This window comes from Mercenaria mercenaria, chromosome 6 (assembly GCF_021730395.1).
Source record: "Mercenaria mercenaria strain notata chromosome 6, MADL_Memer_1, whole genome shotgun sequence".
Lineage (NCBI taxonomy): Eukaryota > Metazoa > Mollusca > Bivalvia > Venerida > Veneridae > Mercenaria > Mercenaria mercenaria.
In genome coordinates, this window is record NC_069366.1 from 48,275,036 (window position 1) to 48,287,027 (window position 11,992).

The window sequence follows — 11,992 nt, forward strand, 5'->3', positions numbered from 1 at the left end:
TTAGGTCAGGTGAGCAATACAGGCCCTTCATGGCCCTCTTGTTTCTTGAATATATTTATCGGGAACTGCCCATTTCAGCTGAAATTGTGAAAAAGACAACTGATATTTTATATAACTGTAAAAAGATCGAACGTTTGCTTCAACTTTATTTGTCCCAGCCAGGCGGAAAATTGCAACAAACAGAAAATAGAATAATAAAAGCTTAAGCACGGACCCAAAAACGGCTATCTAATAAATTATGAAATTTTTGGCATATAAGTATTGTTGTCGCAAAGAAAATAAGTTTTCTTGTTGAAAGTGTATGTATCGTCTGCTAGTTGTGAAGTAAAGACATGTAGCATTAATTTTAAAACCCTCCAGACAGGCCTTTCTTGCGCATGCGCAATAAAAACGGAAGCCCCGCAAGTGAAAATGTAAACAAGTAACCATGTGGAAGGATTTCCACGATTATTATACTCGTATGATTACCTGTGAAAAAATAAACTTGATAAACTTCTCCAAAACAAAAGTCTTTATGATTAGGCACAAAAATATGTAGACGAGTCGCAAAAATAGAGCGTTGCGGGAACGTGTCCGGGGACTACTGCTGTCCAGGGACTGCTCGTGTGCCAGTATACATACTAAATCATGAATACTAGTACTATAAAACAGTTTGTCGTGGAAACTGCAGAACTGATTTAAATAATTTCAAATAATTTCACGGAACAGTTCATAAGATGACTGCAACAAACTTGTTCAAGGCTTGGCATTACAATGTACTTAAAGAAGAGCACTGCCGTGCGGGTGCAGACACTCATCTGATTTTTTTTGTCTTTGTATAATAGAAATATTGACCTCCCAGAACTTGTTGGGAAATTTTTTACAGGTCTACCAGCATATGTGTTAAAACCTGTAGGAAATACATCTGACGTGAAGAAAAAAGTTGAAAACACTAATTCTGATAGTTGTGACACTGCAAGTGAGAAATTATACTGTTACTGTAGCCAAGTTGAGCACTGTGCTGCACAGAGATATGATAGGTTGTGACAACACTGAATGTTCTATAGAATTGTTTCATTACAGGTATGTGAAAGCAAATCCATGCTAGCGATTCATGTTAAATTTGCCGATACTTTTCTGTCATTCATTTCGCATAAACTCCCTATAAAATATAATTTATTCCTTATATTTACGTTATATTCCTTTCCATTTGTAAACAATGTTATATAATAAATTGCTTCCCGCTCATTCTGTTCACCAGAAGGAAAAACTTTGACGTCATTAAGGAATGTTTTACCTGACTATACATGGACGTCATCAAAACAACAGCCCCTTATCACTAAGCAGCGTTGTCGTAACTTTGGCGCCTTTCCATTTGCTGTTCATACAAAAAATATATTATTGTACCCCCCGACAACAAAGTTGTAAGGGGGGGGTATACTGGTTTCAGGTTGTCTGTCTGTCCGTAGACGCAATCTTGTGCGCACCATCTCTCCTTATCCCCTTGACAGAATTTAATGACACTTCGCACAAGTGATCAGTACCAACAGTAGTTGTGCATGGGGCATGTTAGGTTCTTTTAGAAAAAAAATTTGCAGAGTTATGGGACTTTGTTTTTTTGTTACTATACTATATACATAGACACAATCTTGTGCGCACCATCTCTCCTCATCTCCTTGACACAATTTAATGAAACTTCACACAAGTGATCAGTAACAACAGTAGTTGTGCATGGGGCATGTTAAGTTCTTTCAGAAAAAAAATTTGCAGAGTTATGGGACTTTGTTTTTTTGTTACTTTACTATATACATAGACACAATCTTGTGCGCACCATCTCTCCTCATCCCCTTGACACAATTTAATGAAACTTCACACAAGTGATCCCCTTGACAGAATTTAATGAAACTTCGCACAAGTGATCAGTACCAACAGTAGTTGTGCATGGGATATGTTAGGTTCTTTTAGAAAGAAAAATTGCAGAGTTATGGGACTTTGTTTTTTTTTGTTACTATACTATATACATAGACACAATCTTGTGCGCACCATCTCTCCTCATCCCCTTGACACAATTTAATGAAACTTCACACAAGTGATAAGTAACAACAGTAGTTGTGCATGGGGCATGTTAGGTTCTTTCAGAAAAAAAAATTGCAGAGTTATGGGACTTTGTTTTTTTTGTTACTTTACTATATACATAGACACAATCTTGTGTGCACCATCTCTCCTCATCCCCTTGACACAATTTAATGAAACTTCACACAAGTGATCCCCTTGACAGAATTTAATGAAACTTCGCACAAGTGATCAGTACCAACAGTAGTTGTGCATGGGGCATGTTAGGTTCTTTTAGAAAAAAAAATTGCAGAGTTATGGGACTTTGTTTTTTTGTTACTATACTATATACATAGACACAATCTTGTGCGCACCATCTCTCCTCATCCCCTTGACACAATTTAATGAAACTTCAGACGAGTGATCAGTTACAACAGTAGTTGTGCATGGGGCATGTTAGGTTCTTTCAGAAAAAAAATTTGCAGAGTTATGGGACTTTGTTTTTTTGTTACTTACTATATACATAGACACAATCTTGTGCGCACCATCTCTCCTCATCCCCTTGACACAATTTAATGAAACTTCACACAAGTGATCAGTAACAACAGTAGTTGTGCATGGGGCATGTTAGGTTCTTTCAGCGACAAAAATTGCAGAGTTATGGGACTTTGTTTCTTGTTAACATACTATGTACATACAGTCTGCATATGCAATCTTGTGCGTGCCTAATCTACCAAACCCTTACACACAATTTAATGAAACTTCACACAAGTGATCAGTACCAACCTTAGTTGTGCATAGTGCATGTTACATTCTTTTAGATAAATATTCTGCATAGTTATGGGACTTTGTTTTTTGTTACTATACTGTATACATACAGTCTATATACATACAGTCCACATAATTATGCAATCTTGTGTGCGTCAAATTGCAATGTACTGTGTCAGTGCATGCTGGGATGCTGGGGGTGGGGGGGGGGTACATTCATCACCTTTAGTGATAGCTCTAGTTTACATTCGCCCTATTCTTTTCCATTAAAAATTATGATGTTCATTTCATATGAACAGCAAAAGGAAATGCGTTGTTTTTTCGTGCATTTTGTATTATTTTTTTATTAATTTTTAGCTCACCTGATTGCTCTATGTCCGTCGTCGTCAGTCCGTCCGTCGTCAACAGTTTGACTGTTAACACTCTAGAGGTCACAATTTCGGCCTAATCTTAATGAAACTTGGTCAGAGTGTTACCCTCAATAAAATCTTGGACTAATTATGTCTCCCCCAGGAGACATATTGTTTTTGCCCTGTCTGTCCGTCCGTCCGTATGTCACACTTCATTTCTGAGCAATAACTGGAGAACCATTTGACCTAGAACCTTCAAACTTCATAGGGTTGTAGGGCTGCTGGAGTAGACGACCCCTATTGTTTTTGGGGTCACTCCATCAAAGGTCAAGGTCACAGGGGCCTGAACATTGAAAACCATTTCCGATCAATAACTAGAGAACCACTTGACCCAGAATGTTGAAACTTCATAGGATGATTGGTCATGAACAGTAGATGACCCCTATTGATTTTGGGGTCACTCTGTCAAAGGTCAAGGTCACAGGGGCCTGAACATGGAAAACCATTTCCAATCAATAACTAGAGAACCACTTGACCCAGAATGTTGAAACTTCATAGGATGATTGTACATGCAAAGTAGATGACCCCTATCGATTTTGGGGTCACTCCATTAAAGGTCAAGGTCACAGGGGCCTGAACATTGAAAACCATTTCCGGTCAGTAACTTGAGAACCACTTGACCCAGAATGTTGAAACTTCATAGGATGATTGGTCATGAAGAGTAGATGACCCCTATTGATTTTGGGGTCACTCTGTCAAAGGTCAAGGTCACAGGGGCCTGAACATTGAAAACCAATTCCGATCAATAACTAGAGAACCACTTGACCCAGAATGTTTAAACTTCATAGGATGATTGTACATGCAAAGTAGATGACCCCTATCGATTTTGGGGTCACTCCATTAAAGGTCAAGGTCACGGGCCTGAACATTGAAAACCATTTCCGGTCAGTAACTTGAGAACCACTTGACCCAGAATGTTGAAACTTAATAGGATGATTGGTCATGCAGAGTAGATGACCCCTTACGATTTTGGGGTCACTCTGTGAAAGGTCAAGGTCACAGGGGCCTGAACATTGAAAACCATTTCTGGTCAGTAACTAGAGAACCATTTGACCCAGAATGATGAAATTTCATAGGATGATTGGTCATACAGAGTAGATGACCCCTAATGATTTTAGGGTCACTCCATTAAAGGTCAAGGCCACAGGGGCCTGAACATGGAAAACAATTTCTAATCAATAACTTGAGAACCTCTCGACCCAGAATGTTGAAACTTCATATGATGATTGTTCATGCAGAGTAAATGACCCCTATTGTTTTTGGGGTCACTCCGTTAAAGGTCAAGGTCATAGGGGCCTGAACATTGATAACCAGTTCCGATCAATAACTTGAGAACCACTCGACCCAGAATGTTGAAACTTCATAGGATGATTGAACATGCAGAGTAGATGACCCCTATTGATTTTGGGGTCAGTCTATTAAAGGTCATCGCCACAGTGGCCTGTTCATGTAAAATCATTTTTTGGAAATAACTTGAGAACCACTTGACCTACAATGTTGAAACTTAATAGGATGATTGGACTTGCAGAGTAGATGACCCCTATTTATTTTGAGGTCACTTGATCAAAGGTCAAGGTCACAGAAGCCTGAACAGTGACTTGAGAACCACTAGGCCAAGAGTGTTGAAATTTAGGGGGATGATTGGACATGCCAAGTAGATGATCCCTATTGCAACCAACCATCAGTGTCTCTTTGACTTTTGCTCCTGACCCCTATTGACTTCTTGCCAATAGGACTTTGCATTGGGGGAGACATGCGCTTTTTTACAAAAGCATTTTCTAGTTCGATATTGGGTCATCTGGGGTCAGAAACTAGGTCACCAGGTCAAATCAGAGGAAAAGCTTGTTAACACTCTAGAGGTCACAATTTTGGTCTAATCTTAATGAAACTTGGTCAGAATGTTACCCTCAATAAAATCTTGGACGAGTTCAATATTGGATCATCTGGGGTCAAAAACTAGGTCACCAGATCAAATCAAAGGAAAAGCTTGTTAACACTCTAGAGGTCACAATTATGGCCCAATCTTAATGAAACTTGATCAGAATGTTACCCTCAATAAAATCTTGCAGGAGTTCGATATTGGGTTATCTGGGGTCAAAAACTAGGTCACCAGGTCAGATCAAAGGAAAAGCTTGTTATGCCCCGAAGGGAGGCATATAGTTTTTGAACCGTCTGTCGGTCTGTCAGTCTGTCCGCAATTTTCGAGTCCGGTCCATATCTTTGTCATCTATGGATGGATTTTCAAATAAGTTGGCGTGAATGTGTACCACAGTAAGACGACGTGTCGCATGCAAGACCGAGGTCTGTAGCTCAAAGGTCAAGGTCACACTTAGACGTTAAAGGATAGTGCATTGATGGGCGTGTCAGGTCCATATCTTTGTCATCAGTGGATGGATTTTCAAATAACTTGGCATGAATGCGTACCACAGTAAGACGACGTGTCGCGCGCAAGGCTCAGGTCTGTAGCTCAAAGGTCAAGGTCACACTTAGACGTTAAAGGATAGTGCATTGATGGGCATGTCCGGTCCATATCTTTGTCACCCATGGATGGATTTTCAAATAACTTGGCATGAATGTGTACCACAGTAAGACGACGTGTCGCGCGCAAGACCCAGGTCCGTAGCTCAAAGGTCAAGGTCACACTTTGACGTTAAAGGATAGTGCATTGATGGGCGTGTCCGGTCCATATCTTTGTCATCCTTGGATGGATTTTCAAATAACTTGGCATGAATGTGTACCACAGTAAGACGACGTGTCGTGCGCAAGACCCAGGTCCATAGGTCAAAGGTCCTAAACTCTAACATCAGCCATAACTATTCATTCAAAGTGCCATCGGGGGCATGTGTCATCGTATGGAGACAGCTCTTGTTAACACTGTAGAGACCACATTTATGACTGTATCTTCATGAAACTTGGCCAGAATATTAATCTTGATGGTCTCAAGGTCCAGTTTGAATCTGTGTCATGTATAATCAAAAAGTAGGTCAGATCAAAGAAAAAGCTAGTTAACACTTTAGAGACCACATTTATGATCATATCTTAATGAAACTTAGTCAGAATATTAATCTTGATGATCTATAGGTCAAGTTCAAATCTGGGTCTGGTGGGGTCAAAAACTAGGTCACTAGGTCAATTCGAAGGAAAAGCTTGTTAACATTCTAGAAGCCACATTTATGACTGTATCTTCATGAAACTTAGTCAAAATGTTAATCTTGATGATCTTTAGATCAGTTTTGAATCTGGGTCATGTGGGGTCAGCAACTAGGTCACCAGGTGAAATCAAAGGAAAAGCTAGTTAACACTTTAGAGACCACATTTATGACCATATCTTAATGAAACTTGGTCAGAATGTTAATCTTGATGATCTTTAGGTCAGTAGGTCAGGTGAGCGATACAGGGCCTTCATTGCACTCTTGTTTATTTTTTGATGGGAGAGGGGGTAGGCTTTTGCCTTAAAAGGAGTTTCACTACCAAAAGCTTAAAAACTTGAAGTCGGGTTCCTAAAATTTGATCGGACTTTGGGGAACTTTCAGCTACCAGTGGAGATGAAAAAATATACAAGTCTGAGAGCCAACCTTATTTTACCCAGCTTTGTCAGGAAGGTAGATTAAATACGAATTTATCATGGTTCATTCTAATCCCTTATACAGTAAACAAATGTGTATCTGACTGCCATTATGTAGACAGAATATCTTAATAGTGTTCTTAATTCTTTTAAAAGGGTAATCCGTTCAGTCTGGACTGAATTTACGTTTTATTAAAATCAAATTAATAGCCACTATGAGCAATGTAATTGAAATCAATTAATGCATACTAAAATATACATTCCAACTAATTTCTTACTACTCTTCAATTTTAATGCAAACAAACATTGTAGTTTATATTTATATCTAGAAGTGTGAGGAACAAAAGCCCAGCCAAGTGGGGCAATATAAGCCTGAAGGGTTATATCAGAGGAGGATGGGAGAAAAATTTAAAGGACTGTTGAAGCCCAGAGGACAGGAACAACAAAGGGGGAGCGGGGTGGGGTGGGGGGTGGGGGGGTGGAGTTCCAAAGAAAATTTTAAGTCCACAGATAAAAAAATCTATGTCCACAAAAAAATCCTTACCATGTACAGATATGTCAAAATACACAAAAAAAAATGGAGGTACTATCCATGTTGTACCACAGAAAAGTGGTCTCGGTTTTTCCTTGCGGCCAATAATAAGAAAGTTACAAAATACATATATGCTATTCATAGGGAAGTAATTCAATAAAAAAAATATTGTAAGTGAAAAAATATGGGATCTGCCAAATAATGCAGAGCAATATACACACGAAACAAAGTCATATGACCTTGACCTTGAAGTGAACCATCCAAAACATGCGCTCTGCACCTTGTCTGGATGTGTTGAATATTTGTGTCAAGTTTGTTCGAAATCCTTCAAGGGGTTCAAGAGTTACAGAGCGGATACGAAATTGCGGACAGACAGACACCGGGGTCATAATATGATATATCCCTTCGGGCGTGTAAAAATTAATATAAAAAAATCAACTTGATTAGAAATTTCACGAAGGGGAGTGACGTCACAACGTTAATGCTGATGTCACAGGGTGAGAAAAATGTCCAGTCAGTCCGGGGCTCCGAAAGTGGGACCCCTCGCACAGGGCGACTGCTCTACCGACTGAGCTAACCGAGTCCGTACCGTGACATACACCCCCACAAATTGGAAACTCGTCCTCGTACATTATACGTAAGACTGATCAAGCAGGCAATGTCACAGCCCTATGTTGGGCGCCAAATGTCACAGGGTGAGAAAAATGTGCAGTTGGTCCGGGGCTCGAACCCGGGACCCCTCACTTACAGGGTGAGTGCTCTACCGGCTGAGCTTACTGGCTGCTGACGCATGTTCTCCCCTTACGTGACCAAGTCCGTACCGTGACACTAGCTGACGTTGTTCATATCTAACGTCACTTCCAAGACAACCTAGACGAAAAATAATTACTCGCTCTATGTCGTGAGTAAATCAAATTCAGTTATTCAATAATTGCATGTTCCTAACAACAAAAACAACAAACAAAAATATAGGATACAGGTCTTAGTATTTGACAGCATTCCAATGTACAAAAAATACGAATTTGTCTTGTAAAGGCCAGTTGGTACAATGTTGTGCGATCCAGTAGAAGTTATCTTTATCTTTGTACACCACTCGGCCTGAAAGCATACTATCAAAATTTAAGGCAAACATACAATCAGACGTACTGTAAAAATGGGTTTTCTATTATGTACCGTATGAAACTGAAAAATGTAATAACTTGAACTCATCTATTCTAGAATAGTTAAAAAGTATATAAGATGGTCACTCGGGTCTCTCTCAACTTCTTTGAACAACCACAAAATCAAATTAGCGTGTAAAACATAACACTCTTTCAAGTTAGAATCAAAATAAAATAAAAACTAGCTCAAAAGAGGATAACGACAATTTCCATTTGATAACGAAAGAATAACATTGTATGGCAAAAACAGCATAAAATGTATTGATATAAAATTAAATGCGTTCTTGTGAACATTACTTTTCTAAATGTAGATACCGAGTCTGGCGTGAAGAATCCAAATATTCTTATATAATGTTAAATGTATATCAGTCTGCCTTTAATGTTCTAATAATACACGACTACACACCCTATTACCTGATGTCCACCACGCCGAGGGATGCGGCTGCCACAGAGGTAGGAAATCAATAACGATGAGTAGTGGTGTTAGTCTTTTGAGCTGCATTTTTTCATTTCGACTTTCCATGAAAATATTCTGGTGCAAGCATACGTGTAAATGCCTTAACATATTATATAATTAATCCTGGTCGCCAACTTTGCGAAAATAAAGAAGAATTCCGCTGTTTAAATTGGACGTTTATTAAAATTGATGCGAAAATCATATTCAACGGCCCAATTCGAAGTGTTTACAAAATATTTTGATCGGATTTACCTCACACGTCAAACGATCAATCATCTGGGAATAATCCTGGCCAATTTCAAGTCTGTCCGTACGTCTCCACCGACGTTCTTACCCTCCAAAGGGACCCGGGTATAGTCACGCATGATAAACTTTACCGCAGAGGGCATTTTTAAATGATGCCCATCCCGCCGAGGAGTCAAAATATAGGATACCGTTTACGGCAGAGGGAAATATGGTGTAAAAACGTCCATTTTGGCTGTTTGTTTCGCTTTTAAGACTTAGGAGATCATGGAATCATTTGCAGTATGCATTGTTTATACTTATGTTTAATATTGGGCGATTTTGAATGGCGAACACCGCTGAAACACAGTGTTAATCAGTCTAGAAAGAACTTCTATCTATCTCCCACGTTGCATACTATCTGCTACATGTATATATTGGTTCTGCTGCTGTAAATGTTCATTTTGTAAATTCATTTCTGTTTCAATTTCTTTTGTGATGAAATATACAGAAATAATGATATCTTAAGTCTTGGTACTTGCAGGATTCAGTGTTGAAGTTATGGTTAATATTAGATATCAAATCGTTTTGCATTTATAATATACAGCTTTCATTTAAATACACATCAGATCATATAGTTTATCACAGGTTGTCGAGTAGTATATTTAAGCATATATATTTGAAATATATGAGAATTGTTTTAAAAAATGCTAAGACAATGATTTGCAGCTTACGCTAGAGTGATTGACCATTTAGTTACAGGGAATTGGAAACAGATGAAAACATTTGGAATGCTGGATATAGGACAAAAAAACATATACTGACGTGATTCCAAACGAAGGTGAAATATTTATTTCTTGCGACCAGCGTGTGGACATTTATCGAAGTTACAGGGCAAAATATCAAAATTGAATACATCTTTAAAGTTGTCAAGAGAGATCGATCAGAATGAAATCTTCATTTCAGATAGAAACTCGGAAATAACAGGTGGTTTAGTTATTTCCATTGCATTTTGATAGATCTCTCTTGACATGACAATTAACTAAATGGTCAATCACTCCAGTGTTAACTTCAAAATCATTGTTACAGTAATAACAAATGAACGCCTTCATCTTTGGTTCTGAAATTGAATACAAGATCAATTGGTTAGAACATTTCTGTAAACGATTAATGAATAACAGCTTTATTTAGAGCCGATCACTTGACTTATGCCACTGACAACAAATATATTTAATTTGTCTAGCCTAACTGATCTTTTAGGCCTATGTAGAACTATGTTACTATCAGTAACTTCTTAGTATGAAAGCTTGATAATGCAAAACAATTAGATATTTGATATTAACCTATATTCAACACTGAATCCATCAAGAACGCAAGTACCAGGACTTAGGATTTCATTGCTGGCAGCAAAGGTCTGTATATTATGATAAAAAAGAAACAAGAATGATTTTACAAAACGAAGACTTTCAGTGGCAAAACAGCTCTATACATGTACAGTTTCAGATTGTATGCAATGTAGGAGATATATATAAATACAATCTAGACTGATTGCAAAACGATTTATCATTTGATATAAACCGTAAATTCAACACTGAACCAGCAAGAACACAAGTACCGATACCATCAGGACTTACGATATCCTTGTTTCTGTATATTTCATGATAAAAGAAATTGAAACAAAATTGAGTTTACAAAACGAAGACTTATAGTAGCAAAACAACGTCGGCGATAGAAGTTCATTCTAGACTGATTGACACCGTGTTACAGCGGTGTTCGCCATTGAAAATCGCCCATTATTAAACACAAGTATAAACAATGCATACTGCAAATAATTCCATGACCTCCCAGGTCTCAAAAGCAAAATAAACAGCCAAAATAGACGTTTTTACACAAAATTTTCCTCTGTCGTAAACGATATCCTATATTTTGACTCCTCGGCGGGATGGGCATCATTTAAAAATGCCCTCTGCGGTAAAGTTTATCTTACGTGACTATACCCGGGTCCCTTTGGAGGGTAAGAACGTCGGTGTAGACGTACGGACAGACTTGAAACTTGCCAGGATTATCCCCAGATGATTGATCGTTTGACGTTTGAGGTAAACTCGATCTTATTATTTTGTAAACACATCGAATTGGGCCATTGAATATGATTTTCGCATCAATTTTAATAAACGTCCAATTTAAACAGCTGAATACTTCTTTATTTTGCAAAGTTGGCGGCCAGGATTAATCATATAATATGTTTAGGCATGTACACGTATGCCTGCACCAGAATATCTTCATGGAAGGTCGAAATGAAAAAATACAGCTCAAAAAACTAACACCACTACTCGCCGTTATTGATTTCCTACCTCTGTGGCAGCCGCATCCCTCGGCGTGGTGGACATCAGGTAATAGGGTGGACTACTTAATCAGTAGTAATAATTATCAAGAAACTGTTCATGCCCAAAACCCCTTAAAATATATGGATATACATTCAAGATACGTAACTGTGAACCTTATTTTCCAAAAGAACTTAAAGGAGATGTAGTGTCTGGCCTGAGGAATCTCTCTAAAACTAAATGAATACTCTTGTTAAAATCACAGTCACAAAGTCAAATCTGCCTTTAATATTCGAATACTGCTACAAGCCAGTAAGGGTTATTTATAGCTCTTTGGTTAAATATAAAGTTCACGAGCGGGCCATACGGACACCTGGGTAGAACCACGGACCTTCCGTAAGCCAGCTGAATGGTTTCCTCTCAAGAAGAATACCCACATCGGTGAGGGGCGAGTGATTTGAAGTCATTGGCCTTAACCACCCACTCGACCACGGAGTCCCCTTCAATGTATTAGTTTGAAACTATA